This window comes from Jaculus jaculus, chromosome 3, assembly GCF_020740685.1.
Source record: "Jaculus jaculus isolate mJacJac1 chromosome 3, mJacJac1.mat.Y.cur, whole genome shotgun sequence".
NCBI lineage: Eukaryota > Metazoa > Chordata > Mammalia > Rodentia > Dipodidae > Jaculus > Jaculus jaculus.
This window is the reverse complement of record NC_059104.1, coordinates 188,673,976-188,688,700: the sequence shown is the minus strand read 5'-3', so window position 1 is coordinate 188,688,700 and position 14,725 is coordinate 188,673,976. Positions and strand designations below refer to the sequence as shown.

General features: G+C 45.3%; 1 non-coding gene across 1 annotated transcript; it reads left to right on the top strand.

Moving 5' to 3' along the window:
- Positions 1 to 12,432: 12,432 nt before the first annotated feature.
- On the top strand, positions 12,433 to 12,539 carry LOC123459674. The gene has a single exon (XR_006636432.1). It is a non-coding gene; the product is annotated as a U6 spliceosomal RNA (small nuclear RNA).
- Positions 12,540 to 14,725: the final 2,186 nt, after the last annotated feature.

Below are 14,725 nucleotides of genomic sequence, written 5' to 3'. Positions count from 1 at the left end.
GATTGTTTCCAGACATGGCGCATGGATGAAGACCATGCTTCTCGGAGCTCCATGGATGCTTTCTTCCACACTTCTTACTCGCCCTCATCATCCATTGTTGCCATGAAGAAAACACCAAAACCACACAAATGTAGCTGTCATGTTGGCTCAAATTGCTTCTGGCTCTACCAGGGTCCAGATGGCAATATATTAAAGGCAGTAGCAAGGCAAATCCTATGATTGATTGGTTAATTCCAAATTTTATTTTGGAATCTACTACTATAGAAGAAATGCCTATGGCATGTACTCAACAAGTGTTAATTTCACTTTCATTTTATTGAGGTGATAGTAAGAAAAGGCTCCTTTGTTGAATGTGGTGGTGGCACACTCCTTTAATCCCAGGATTTGGGAGGCAAAGGTAGGAGGATCAATGTGAGTTCGAGGCCAACCTGAGACCACATAGTGAATTCTAGCCTGGGCTAAAGTGAGACCCTACCTTGAAAACCAAACCAAAACAAACAAACAAAAAAAATCAAAAAATGAAAGTCTCCTATGCTTGGCGACTTCAAGGCATAAGTAAGTGATGAGCAGAGCAGGAAGAGGCTGCTCCTCTGTTTTGGAGGAGACCTATCTGGCCTAGAGCCCCCTTTCTCGAGGCTCTGTTTCCCCTACTTCCTACTTAAAAATGTGACTCTCCATCATTTATTTTTCAAAAAAAATCCCTTTAGTCAGTAAAGCAAATTTTATACTGAAAGTCTTGCTTTCTCATTTACTGGTCATACTTCTTTTTATATTAATTCTGACAAAAAATTCCTAATGCTGGGCTGGAGAGATGGCTCAATGATTAAGGCACTTGCTTGTAAAGTCTAGGGACCCACGTTCAACTCTCCAAATCCCACGTAATCCAGACACATGAAGTGATGCAAGCATGCAAGGTTGCACATGTACACTACCTATATATCACTCACCTGTGTTCTTTAATGGTGACCAATGAGCACATTTGTTCTCTAGCATATATATGTATGTGTGTATGTATGTATGTATGTATGTGTGTGTGTATATATATATATATATATACACACATATATACACACACACATATATATGTGTATGTGTATGTATATATATATATGTATGTATGTATGTATGTATATATGTACACACCCACATACATTTAGGGGAACAGAACCAGAGCATCTGGAGTAATTCTAGATATCATAACTTCTCAACCTTCAACACAGCACCATCATTACCTGACTTGACAAATGAGAGGTGGTTACTCTATTTGATGAGTAGGGAAATGTAATCTTAGCAATGGTTATTTCTTAGTGGCTTAGTGTTTAAGCACAATGCTGTTCAATCCAAACTCTTGCTCACCTTTTCTTTCTTTCCTTCTTTCTTTCTTTATTTCTTTTTTTGAGAGAGAGTCTCAGACTGGCCTCAAACTCACTATGTAGTCAAAACTGGCCCTGAACACCCAATCCTCCTGCCTCTACCTTCTAAATTCCCAGGTTACAGGTGTGCACCAGCATGCCCAGGTTCCCATGCCCTTTCTGTATGACCACTTTGATGCTTTGTTCACTCCTGGTGGTTTTGGTGGGATAGAAGGCACCGAAGCTGCTGAATGAGGTGCTCAGGCAGGACGAAGAACAAGTACTTGGGAGCCCTCCCTCCGCCCGTCCCTAGGAGGCTGCAGGCAGCAGTGCCTCAGCACGGAGGGGAGTGCATCAAGAAGGAAGAGGATCCAGGGTCCTAGAGGCGTGTGGGGCAGCAGGACCAGGAAGCAGTGGGAGACAGGAGGGGAGATCCAGAGGAGAGAGGGTGACACTGATCTTGATCACCTGCATCAAAGACAAGCTTATTTAATGATAGCATAAAGGCCAGAAAGATAGGCTTTCATTAAGACTGTCATGACAAGCATGGAGAACACAGAGAAGGAGCTGTGCAGTGGGAAAGATTGCGCTTAATTTGGAATCTGGCTTGGCCAAGTGGGCTTTACAGCCAGCTGGGGTCAGTTACTACTAGGATGTGGAGATGGGGTGGGGAGATTCTGCAGAACTGACCTAGTGGCACTCCTCCTGAGAGCAGTTCAGGGGACCAGCTTTCAAGACTGCAAGATTTTAGCTGAACCACTTGCCAGGATTCTTGCTAAAGTGCAACAACATAGAAATCCATGGCTAGCTACGCTAGTCAATTCTGTGTGGCTGTGACAGGGTGCTGGAGACCTTCAGCTTCAGGAAGATATGCTCATGCAGACTCATGCTTTGACAGTTGGAGCCACTGTTTCTGGGCAGAGCCTCATGCGGGAGCAGTGTGTTCAGTACATGTGCACATGTACGCATGTGCATCCCACAAGACAGTTGTGGTTGCCATCTTTAGGCGCACTATCCACCTCTGAGACAGGTTGTCTTGTTGGCCTAGAGCTTTCCAATTAGGCTGCACTGACTGGCCGTCAGCTCGAGTAATCCATCTCTGCCTCCCCAGCACTGGTATGACAGGTGCACAGTGCCACGCCCAGCATTTACACAGGGACTGGGGATTGAACTCGTAGCCTCATACTTTATTGGCTAAACTGTCTCCCCAACCACTTAGGAAATGCTTTATGCTAATAACAATGAGACCATAGTTACAGTGTTCTCAGTATATTTTCAATTATAAGGAACAAATTTGCACATGATCACTTTAGGAATTTGCTTGGTTTTAAGTCTATATTTTAAGTCCCCAGCACCCTATGGCAATCAAGTATAACCACAATGGGAGGGGATTCCACTTGTACCCCACAAAGGCAAGTGGTGTGATTCTTGTACAAGAGCCATCGGCGTGTGCTCTTCAAGGAAAAGGGTCCTTTTTACAGTAAAAAAAAAAAAAAAACAACAACAAAAAAACTAATGATGGGAAAACTGCAGTGAAAAGATTTTCCCACTCTTCCCGATTGCCTTTTCCTCTCATCCTGGAGGCTATTCTGGGTTGAGAACTCCCACACTAAGCTCTATGCCAGATGTGAAATCTGTAACCCCCCTGAGTGGGAATTCCCCGCGGCGTAGCTCATCAGTAAGATAAAAATAGCCATGGTCTCGGTGCCAGAGACGCGGAGTGACTATGGGAGACTGGGACAGCGTGCAGAGAGGAGTGGGCGTGTCCTCTGTCCCCTTCTGTCGTGTTTTACCTGGCTTTGGTGAGCAATTTCAAGTCTTGTGACAGTTAGTTTCATTGCTGATGTCAACATGAATAAACACATGAGAGACCTGTGTAGAGAATCATGGCTTTTATTATTTTGCACATATGCATGTGTATATATGTGCATGTGTGTGTGCATGTTCATGTGTGTGTGTGGGTATGTAAGTGTGCGTGTATATATGGGGACCGAGGCTGATGTCCAGTGTCTTCTTCCATCTCCACTTGACTCACTGAGGCTCAGTCTCTCCCTGGAACACAGACCTCACAAATTTGGCTGGTCTGGCTAGGCACCTTGCTTAGGGATCCCAGAATGCTGGGGTTCCACACACACCTAGCATGTACGTGCGTTCTGGGACCTGAGCCCCAGTTCTCACACTTAGCCCACAAAGGCCTCACCCACTGCACAGTCTCCCCAAGAATGACGGTCTCACTGATCTATCATGTGGTGCCACACCCAAACAGATCTGACAGCTGTGAATGAGGGTGTGACTCAGCAAAACTTTGATATGGTGTCTGCTTCCGAGGCACCATTTTTTCTCTAAGTGCATGAGAGCCCCAGTCATCTGTCTTTCACTAAAGAGAGAGATAAAACATCGACTTCCAAGTTGCTGGCGGCCTAGACACAGAGCCAGCCCCTGGGGCGAGGGCAGAGCTGCTGGGAAGTCAACGAGCTTTGCGGGCTTCCCTGTGTGCATGCATCCTTTGCTCGGGGTGCCCCCGGCCCTGAGAGGTTTTCTCCTGAGGCTTTCCTGTCCCGTTTCTCCACCTTGCTGCCCAAACGGCCAAGAATGTGCCAGCAAAACTCAGTGGGATATTTTACATTTGGTGCTATTCTTGTTAATAGATTCAGTAGGAAAAACTTGGGCAGAAGTTCTACTTCCCAGAAAGGCAGCCTGAGGCAGCGATTAAGAACCTCCTGCACGCTCACTCCCACGCCCTGAAGGGCGGTGCAGAGTCCACGGAGCCTCCTGTCCTCCGCTCAGCACCCAAGCCGCTGCCGTCTGGGTTTTCATGTGAGGGGATTAACCCAGCTTGCCTTGTGCACATCAGGCCTGGAACCATCAGCGCCAGCTGAGGCTCCAGGCTTCAACACTACACAGAGATTCACTGTAGGGCTGGATAAGAGCCTGTCTCCCAAGTCTGGAAACACGCAGCTAACCCAAACCTGTCTAATGATCTGATGGAGGTGACAAGATGGTAGCTCCCATTCTAACATGACCTAACCAATGGACCTAGGCAGAAATAGTCCCCATGGGCCCTCTGAAACTCTCAGCCCAACACCTCAGCCTGAAAAGTCTGCCTATCCACTGCATGGCTTTGTGCCTGCCCACACCCCCAGCAGCACCTCAAAGCAAGCTCTTCCTTGCTCTCCCTCTCCCTGTCCACCACAGGACCTTTGTACAGGCTGCTGTAGCAGACTGACACACTCTCCCATTCCCAACCTTCTATCCCACTTCTACCTTGTACATCACTTTAAAGTGTATTTCCTCAGGAAAGTTTTTCTTGATTTCCAGTCTACACAGGAGTCCCATTATAATATTGATCACAGTGGCATATAGGAGTGAGTCTTGTTGCAAAATTGAACCCGGTGGCAAACAGTTTACTGTGTGATTATTTTGTTATTTTTCTGACCACTTGATGAGGCAGAAGTCATGTCTATTTTGTCTTCTAGGTTATTCCCCTTTGAGCATGTTGCCTGACAGAATGAATGCATTCAATGCATCCTTGTATAAATGAAACAATGTGATATAAGTGCTCTGAGCTTCTGCTTCCTGTAAATAAGAACCTCGTGGTGATCACATGGGTGAGGTGAGGTCCTGAGACCGACAGCACCTTGGACAGCCTGTATTTACTCAAGAAATACTAGGTACATAAAATGCTTAATAGCAGTAGTACTCATTGAATCCTGAAAGCAGCTCTCACCTGAAGGCCCAAGTGTTAGCAACAGGACTCCATGGTGCTTTGTGCCTCCCCGAGCTGTTTCAGCGCTGGCCTAGCGGATTGTGTGTCCGAAGACGGCTCCTCCCACACGCGCACCTCTTACCCCAGGTCCTCCCCAATGCCGCCGCTCGCCCCGGGCAGGCCGGAGGCTTTCGGCTCCCTTCCCCGGAGCCTCTAGGGCTTATGGCTGCTCTGGCAGAGGGAAATGGCAGAAATGGTGTTTGTCAGTTCCTTTTCTGAGGTATGGTCTTGACATGTAGCCCAGGCTGGCTCTGAACTCTATGCTCCTGCCTTTGCTCCTGGAGTTCAGGATTAAAGGTGTGCCCCACCCACCCGATGCTGGGTCATTCTTACATTGTAGCCTTAGACATCACAAAGCACAGGCTGGACCTGGTGACAATGTGATAACCCCAGCACTCAGGAAGGGGGCAGGAGGCGTGTGAGTACAAGGCCAGCCTGAGCTACCTAGTGACTAACCCCAGTCCAAAAAAAACAAAAAAAGACACAGTTTCATCTTGCTGCTCTGCCTGTCCCAGTCAGCCTCTGGCCCTTTCGCCTGCTGCCTCGTTGTGAGGAAGCCCCTAGGCACTTAGCGAATGGCCAGCACCAAGCACCGCCACCTGAGCGGGAGAGGTGACCACAGTCCTCCCCAGCCTTCTGGTGACCCTGGCAGATACCAGGCAGGGCAAATGTAAGCTGTCACCCCTGAGCCTGTTCAGACTGTGGGCTCATGGCCTGGGTAATGCAATCATGCTTGAAGGCCTATGTTCTGGGAGTTACTGCTATGCTGCAACAGACAGACAGACAGACAGGCACATGGCCATGTGGGACCTGTCACGCCCCGCAGGAAGTGGGGTGGGGGGTATTGCTATTCATCGCCACTTTTCAGATCAGGGTACAACATGTGACTTCCCCACAAGACACATAGCTGGAGTGTGCTAAGGTTTTGCCTACCCCGCACCCCCCATCCTGAATTTTCTCTATGGACCTCAGAAATAAGGGGTACTCCTGTTGACTTGGGCTCAGAGGCTTGGGAAGCCCCTCTTAGAGCTCAGAGTGTCCTGGCTTGTCAGTGTGCTGGGTAAAGGAAGGACTCTGAGGCAGGAAGGACTACCTCCCACTATAGACAGCACTTGAATTTGTGGAGGTGGAGCCATTCCACAGACTCTACACGGAGGCCTGCAGAGTTGTTCACACACCAGAGAGACACAGAGAAGGGCCATGCCTCTGGATCCCAAGTTTGGGCTGGTAAAGTGCCAGCCATGCAAGCATGAGGAACTGAGTTCAGATCCCAGCTCCCACATGACAGCTGGACATGGAAGCACATGCTTGTAACCCCAGCACTGGGGGATGGAGAAGCTCTCCCCACGCTGGCTTGTGGCTAGCTAGTCTAGCCCAGTTGGTGAATTCCAGGGTCAGTGAGAGACTTCGTCTCAAAAATAAGGGTGGAGCGCAATTGAGGAAAATACCCAGTGTCTACCTCGGGCCTACACCCCCACACCCCTATGCACCTTCCCACACATATGAAAACATGAACCTTGTCACACGCTTTCTGAACACTGAAACTCCAGCAACAATGGTCAGTGTCACGTCCACTCTGACTCTCATTTACCCTGCTCCCAGCCTGGGGTTACTCCAACCTGCTGGTCAAATGGACCAGCTTTGTTTCAGTTAAATGTCAAGAGATGTTTTCTAAGAGGCCTCCTTCTCCCACGCTCATTCAGAGTCGTGGCTTGTGTGGAAGTAGTATAATTTCTCTTTGTAATCAGATGCACCCCTGCGAACACTGGGTTCCTCTCCTGCCACCCCTCCGCAGTGCCCAGGCTCAGTGCTGTGCCTGTGTGGCCAAGCTGCTCAGGAAACACTGACAAACCCATGACCATCCATAATGGGGGTATCTTTATGGATCATTTAATATATGGTGAAACTGAGCTCAGAAAGTTAGGGACTTGGGTAACCATGGTGATGTGGTATGACCAGGTTCCAAATCCAGACACTTGAGCTGTCAACATGTTGTCCTCCTGCCACAGCTCACCTGTGGCTGCCTCTCTGTACGATGCTGGCCAGGTCAACAGCTGGGGAGGCACCAAGAAAACCCTCAACGGACCGATGCCCCTCCAAAGTTTTCCACACTAGCCAGGGGGTCTCTCACTCTGCTCTGTGGCATCAGAGCAGCTCGGAGAGTAGGCTGATGTGATTAGGGAGACACAGTGACTTTTGTGCCTGTGGGATTATTATGGTTCAGAGGAGAGGCTGCCTCCTGGTCTCAGGGTCTATTATCTCCAGTCCTCCCAGCACAGCTGGAGGACTGGATCTGTGCCCGCCCGCCAGCAGGGTTCTCATGGTTCTGTTGCTTTCCTGTCTCTTTCCATCCGAACCTGTTTGAAGTCTTGATGCCACTTGTGCTATGTGCACAGCAGATTCTGAACTTTGCACTTCTTTGGAAAAAGCCCTACAGGATCTGTCAACTACACGACTCCAGTGGAAATGAGCTTCTGCCCCATAGTTATACAAAGTCAAGTGGCAGAAGTAAATTAACCTACCATTTCTACAAAAGGGTATGCTCAGAATTGCCAACAATATTTATGTAGGCATTGTGTGCCCAGTTCCATGTGGATGGCGGTGCAGAAATACTGAAGACATGAATCTGCCAGGTCTGAATAGCTCTTGGTGGGTCTCAGGTTAAGGACGGCACAAAGCTGACAGCACAGGCTGCATTGGAGATGATCTCTGCTGGGGAGTTATAGATCAGCTGAGATGCAAGCCCAGAAGCCTGTCACCTCTCCTCTCCTCCCCAAGCAAGGCATTTTTAATCTTCACGTGGAAACGAAGCACATGTTAGGATGCCTGGAAGTCCAGTTATGTTAATGACAGTCAAACCAGGCCATTTCTCCAGGGAATCTAGAAGCCCTTTCTAAAACTCTTATCTGCCCGATTCCAAAGAGGTTGCATGACTTTAGTCTTTTCAAATGACTTTTCCTGCTCATTTTTATTATCTTCTGGGTTAAATCATATTTGCACAAAAAGTACCCTGCAAACAGGTTAGGTGCCAGTCTCTCTCTCAGCACGTAGCAGACTGGCACGTGGCTGACAGACAAGGAGGCAGACAGACAGACAGGTGACAGGGACTACTCTCTGCTTCACAAGAAGGGTCCAGATACCCTCCCGCTGTGTTGTAGATGACCCCTGGGCCCTTCTCAGTCCAGAGTGACTTCTGGATAAAAGCTTTCTATGAGTGAGCACTGGGTAAGTTCCCATTGCTAATAGAAAGAAAGATCAAGCCATCCCTTTAGGACACCTGAGTTACTTGTAAAGACATGGCTGTTGGAGCAAGATTTGAATGGAACAATATGTAGCAAGCCATAGGATGTTTATTTTCATTCACATTATTTTGGTTAATTTTTGCTATGCATTTGGGGTGACTCATGTCAATTCATAATGTACATCTAAACCCATAAAATCAAGTTGGGGTAAATTTTATATTCTTTTTTAAAAATTTTTAAAATTTCTTTTGTTTATTTATTTATTTGAGAGCTACAGACAGAGTGAGAAAGAGACAGATAGAGAGAGAGAGAGAGAATGGGTGTGCCAGGGCTTCCAGCCACTGCAAATGAACTCCAGATGTGTCTGCCACCTTGTGCATCTGGCTAACGTGGGTCCTGGGGGATCGAGCCTTGAACCGGGGTCCTTAGGCTTCATAGGCAAGTGCTTAACAGCTAAGCCATCTCTCCAGCCCAAATTTTATATTCTTAAAACAAAGAATCATTAGATGATTAAGACACAAAAGCAGGAATTCATTTTTCTTTACAAAACCATTCCAAAGTTTCAGACTTGCTTCTATTTTGAGTCAAAGTCTCCAGCTGGAGATGTAGCACAGTGGCAGGGCAGTTACCTAGTAAGCATGATGTCCCATGTTCAATCCTAACCCAAAGCAAACAAGCACCACACCACAGAGAGTAGGCTTCTGAAATGTTTTCATAGGTTTAAAACAGAGAAGGTGCTGCAGTAAGATTAGGATTTGATCTCCGAGGCGATATGGCAGTGTATATTAGAACCCAATTCTTGATGACATAGAAATATTCACAGAGATCACACACACAAGTGGAGTAGTTATGCTAGTAAAAAGATAGAGTCACTAGGTGTGCAACTACAGGGAATTGGCTTAATAGATTGTGATATACGTGCCTACCATTAACAGGAGTGCTTCCAAAGATATTTTTAGGAAATTGAAAATTACTAAATATTTACTAAATAATGATAAAAATCTGTACATAATATCAAAAATTATACATATATTTATCTCTGTCAAAGATATTCTTTTACACATGTATTACATATGTGTATTGAATGCACATTGTAAAAAAATGAAAATACTATCTCTGACTGAGTGGTGGGGCTAGGAGTCAGTCTTACTTTAAAATTTTTTATATCTTATATTTTGAAACAGGGTCTCAGTCTAGCTCAGGCTGACCTGGACCTCACTCTGTAGCCTAGGCTGGCCTTGAACCCACAACAATCTTCCTATCCGCAATGAAAGGTGAGAGCCACCACACTGTTCACACCTCACTCTGTAATTTATTCTACACTTCCTCTGGCTGTGCCTGGACAGTCAATGCTAGCTGTTGCTTTGCATGTGCTACAATTTTCCACTTGATGGATGAGTCCTGGTACTTTGGCTTGGCTTCCTATACCACCAATCCCCTTGTCTAGAATGTCCTCACCTTTGATGTCATCCCATCTGGCCAATGACCTTTCCCTACTACTCCTGAATCTCACCCAATGTCCAGAGTTGGATTCTCTTGTTGGATCAGCTTATCCTTGTGGCTGGAGTGTCTGCTAGGTGTAGCTTGCAGGTCTCCCAGGTACTTTCGGGCCAATTGAGCATGGAGATTAGGTGGATAGGTAGATGGATGGAGATACACGTAGCAGGTAAATGACAGGTAGGTAGGTAGGTAGGTAGATAGATAGATAGATAGATAGATGATAGGTAGATGATTGATAGATAGATAGATAGATAGATAGATAGATAGATAGATGGATAGATAGATAGATAGATAGATAGATGATACGTAGATGATTGATAGGTAGATAGATAGATAGATAGATAGATAGATAGATAGATAGATAGATAGATAGATGATAGGTAGATAGGTAGGCAGACAGACAGATAGATAGGTAGGGTTGTGTTCCTTCCAAATCTTGCTCCAAAAGCTCTATCTTTACAAGTAAGTCAGGTGTCCTAAATGAACGGCTTAGTCTTTCTTTTTATTAGCAATGGGAACTTACCTGGTGCTTTCCCGTAACATAACATGGGCTCTACCAAAGCACCACTCCTGTGGCCTGGGTTAGGTGAAATCCTCAGGTAGTCAACTCCACCTGTTCCAAATTCCACTGTGGGATGGGAAGTAAATGATGCATAATTAATATTTATTCAGTTTTGGAAAGAATGATTCAATAACCCTATGCATAGCACCTCCTATCAACATATAAAATGTATCTTTGGCTCCCGAGAAGCAGGGATCCACGTTTGGCAAGGGCAGGCGTAGATTTCCTGGAACAGTCGCCTCTGCCATGGCTCTGGCTAAGGCATATTCCCTGCTCCCATCCCTACGCCTTCCCTTATTTCCTCTCCCAGAAACAAATGAAGGGCGCCTTTCTGGGTGCTCCTTCTGAGCTCTACCATGAGGGACACTGTAGCTCCACAGTCTTTTCTGCAGTGAGGAAAACTCCCTTCCAGACGGCTGACTACCGTAACTGAAGTTAAGACCAGTCCCCTTCTACACAGTCATTTTCAAACTGTGCCATTCAGTATTTCCCTCCTGTTCTGCATTGACCTTGACCTGTGAGTCGGCCTCTGTTAAAGGACATCTTCTTCTACGTCAAAGTGTCTCTTTTCTCTCGACAGTTCTGGAAAAGTAAACAAATTCACTCTTGTTTGTTTGGGAAGCGATTCTTGGTGAGTGGTTGTAACTGGTCTCTGAATTTGGCAGCCTGTGGCCTTTTCCTTCCTTGTGCGGTGATCCAGGAGGGCTGCCTTCCATTGTCCTTGAGAAAGTGGTGAGGTCAGCTCCACCAGTAACTCAAGGCCCTAGGAGACAAGAGATTTTGAGTCAAATGTCTTTTAGAATATGAAGGGTCTAGTTTGGGAAATGATTACAAGAAAAGAAGATCCCTACATCGAATCCTAAAACCCTGCCTCGTACGAGGCCAGAGTGGAAGATACACAGTTGAGACACGAATGTGACTCTCAGCTAATCCTCAAAACAGCTTTGCCTCCTTGCTCAGGCTTACTAAGGATCCAAAACAGCTGGGTAAAATCTGGAATCATATAGAGTTACAGTTAGCATGTTTAAGTTGAAATTAATCTTAATCTTTTTTTTCATGAGCCTTTTATGTTTATCTGCTTCAAAAGCTCCTGGGGCGGTGATGTGAATTACCCTGCACAGGCTGATGATTTCAGGGTTGAGTTGACACTCTGCTCCTGCTGGCTTCCTGAGCTGGGGGTGGCGGGCGGTTCAGACTTGGTTTGTCTGGGACTAGTGACTCGTACGGGACTTTGTTTCCACAAAGCAAAGACTCGTCTAACTGGACGAGATGGCCAGCCGCCGCAAGTGCTTTGAAATATTTCAGGGAGAAATATTGCGGCTAGTAGAAAGTGTTTCGGAAGAGTTTTCCATATCACCATGGGCCATGGCTTGTTCCTTTCCCACTTTGGCTAAATGGAAATTTATAGCAATTGTATTATTCATTTTTAAAAATCTCCCTTTTTCTAAAATTTCTGAAGACAGCATCAAAATTAAATGGACATTTTTCTTCTAAGAGCTACATTGAATCGATTTGTATAAAGGATACTTGATTCAAGATTCAACTAAAGTATAGGATATATCAATTTGGTATTTTGTTTTCTCTTCACAAAGATGTAAATTTGGTCCTTTTTATTGAGTGAAGAGGTTTTATAATCTCCAATAACTCCTCTCTCACATTGCTTGCTCTAAGAACATTGTACGCATGTATGAAAAAGCCACAATGAAATCCAGCTTTTTACAATTAACATATGCTATTAAAAAGTTTTTTTAAATATTTTTTGTTCATTTTATTTATTTATTTATTTATTTGAGAGTGACAGACAGAGAGAAAGACAGATAGAGGGAGAGAGAGAGAATGGGCGAGCCAGGGCTTCCAGCCACTGCAAACGAACTCCAGACGCGTGCGCCCCCTTATGCATCTGGCTAACGTGGGACCTGGGGAACCGAGCCTCGAACTGGGGTCCTTAGGCTTCACAGGCAAGCACTTAACTGCTAAGCCATCTCTCCAGCCCTATTAAAAAGTTTTTAAGTGCTCACTTCAGCAGCACATACACTAAAATTAGAATGATACAGAGAAGATTAGCAAGGGCCCTGCCCAAGGATGACACAGATTCATGAAGAGTTCCATATATTTTTTAAAAGATTTTAGCCAATTTTTTTTTTTTTTTAAGTTTTGGTCAGCCTCCCAGCACTCAGGAGGCCAGCTTGGGCTAGAGTGAGATCCTACCTTGAAAACCCCCCACCAAAAAAAAAAAAAAAAGTTTTTAAAGGGCTGAAGAGATGGTTGGTTCAATGGTTAAGGCCCTTGTCGGTAAAGCTTAAAGACCTGGATTTGATTCATCCCAAGTGCCCATGTAAATAAAGTCAGATGCACAAAGTGGTGCACATATCTGGAGTTTGTTTGCAGAAGCTAGAGGTGCTGGTATCTCTCTCTCTCTTTCTCTCTGTTTTCAAATAAATAAAAAGTTATAAAAGTATAGGATTTGCTGGGCATGTGGTGGTGCATGTCTTTAGTCCCAGCTGTTGGGAGACCAAAGTAGCAGGGTCGCCTTGAGTTCAAGGCCAGCCTGAGACTCCATAGTGAATTCCAGGTCAGCCTGGGCTGGAGTGAGACCCTGCCTCACGAAAACCAAATTACAAGAAAAGTATGTAATTTTAAATTCTTGACAAATTTACATAAATGACACCCCCTTTTACAAATGTGTTTATATAAAGAAGAAATGTCATTTAGCCTTGTGAATTTTGTATTTGTTCCTGGAGAATTGCTAATTTTGATATGTATAAATGCCCTGTGAATACATAGTGAATGCAAGTCAGCCTGGGCTAGAGTGAAACCCTACCTTGAAAAACCAAAAAGAAAAAAAAAAGAAAGGTCAGGTGTACAAAACTGGTCAACCAGGGAGTGTGTCATCTACAGAAAAGTCGCCTTCATGTTACAGAAGAGTTTGCACCAGAGCGCCCATCAATGCAGCAATCTACGTGCATTTACATACAATATTTTAAAAACTTTCTCATTGTAAATATCCATGTCCTAAATTTCATTACATTCACCTCATTATCCAGGAAACTATGGTTTTATAAAAAGATACACCTTGGGGCTGGAGAGATGGCTTAGAGGTTAAGGTGCTTGCCTGCAAAGCTTAAGGACCCAGGTTCCATTGTCCAGGTCCCAAGTAAGCCAGCTGCACAGGGTGGTGCACACCTCTGGAGTTCATTTGCAGTGACTAATGGCCCTGGTGCACCCATTTTCTCTCTCTCTCTGTCTCTAATAAATAAAAAAGAAAAAAGTGTTGTTCTAAAAGAATAAAAAGATGTACTTTGACCTATCCTAAAAGCAGGAAATTACATTACTCGCTTGTGGAGATGAATGGAGCCTGGCATGGGTTTGGCTTTTCAGCTTTAGCTTGCAGTTTTAAGGCAGTCAAAGACAGTATTATCTCCATGTTCATGTTCATTTATTCTTGCTCATAAGCATGTGTGTTTTTTGTATTTTTGTATTGTGCTTATGTGTATTTGCTATAGGACATTGGCTAAAATTTTCCAGCCTAAAAATGGCAAAAGAAACTTGATTTTCTTTTTGTTATTATTATTTTTTTCCTGAGATAGGGTGTCATCCTAGCCCAGGCTGACCTGGAGTTCATTATGTACTCTCATAGTGGCCCTGAACTCACAGAAGTCCTCATATATATATATTTTTGTTTGTTTGTTTGTTTTCGAGGTAGGGTCTCATTCTAGCCCAGGCTGACCTGGAATTCACTATGGAGTCTCAGGGTGGCCTCGAACTCATGGCAGTCCTCCTACCTCTGCCTCCTGAGTGCTGGGATTAAAGGCGTGCGCCACCACGCCCGGCTCTTTTAGGCTATTTTGATAGAGGCTGGCCTCAGACTCAGCAATCCTCCTGTCTCAGCTTCCTGAGTACTAGGACTTCAGGCCTGTGCTACCATACTAGCTAACAGAAAGAAAGAAAAAAAATCCCTTGCCCAGTAAATAGCAAATGAAATGACGGCATCTTAATGATTTTACAAAGTTATTCACTTGTTGTGGGTACTTCAGAGGCTGAGGCAGGAGGATAGTGAGATGGAGGCCAGCCTGGGTTACATAGTGAGAGCCTGTTTCAAAGCAAACAGTTGCAAAGTATCTGGCAAGCTGCTTCGCCACTCCATAAAAATGATAAAAGAAACTTACTTTCTTGATGTTTTTGAAACAGAGTATACTATGTAACCCAGGCTGGTCTCAAAACTCGTCCTTTTCCTGCCTGAGCCTCCTGGGTGCTGGGAGTGAGGCGTGCACATTGTGAAATGGTGCGGAGGTGAGCCATCAAA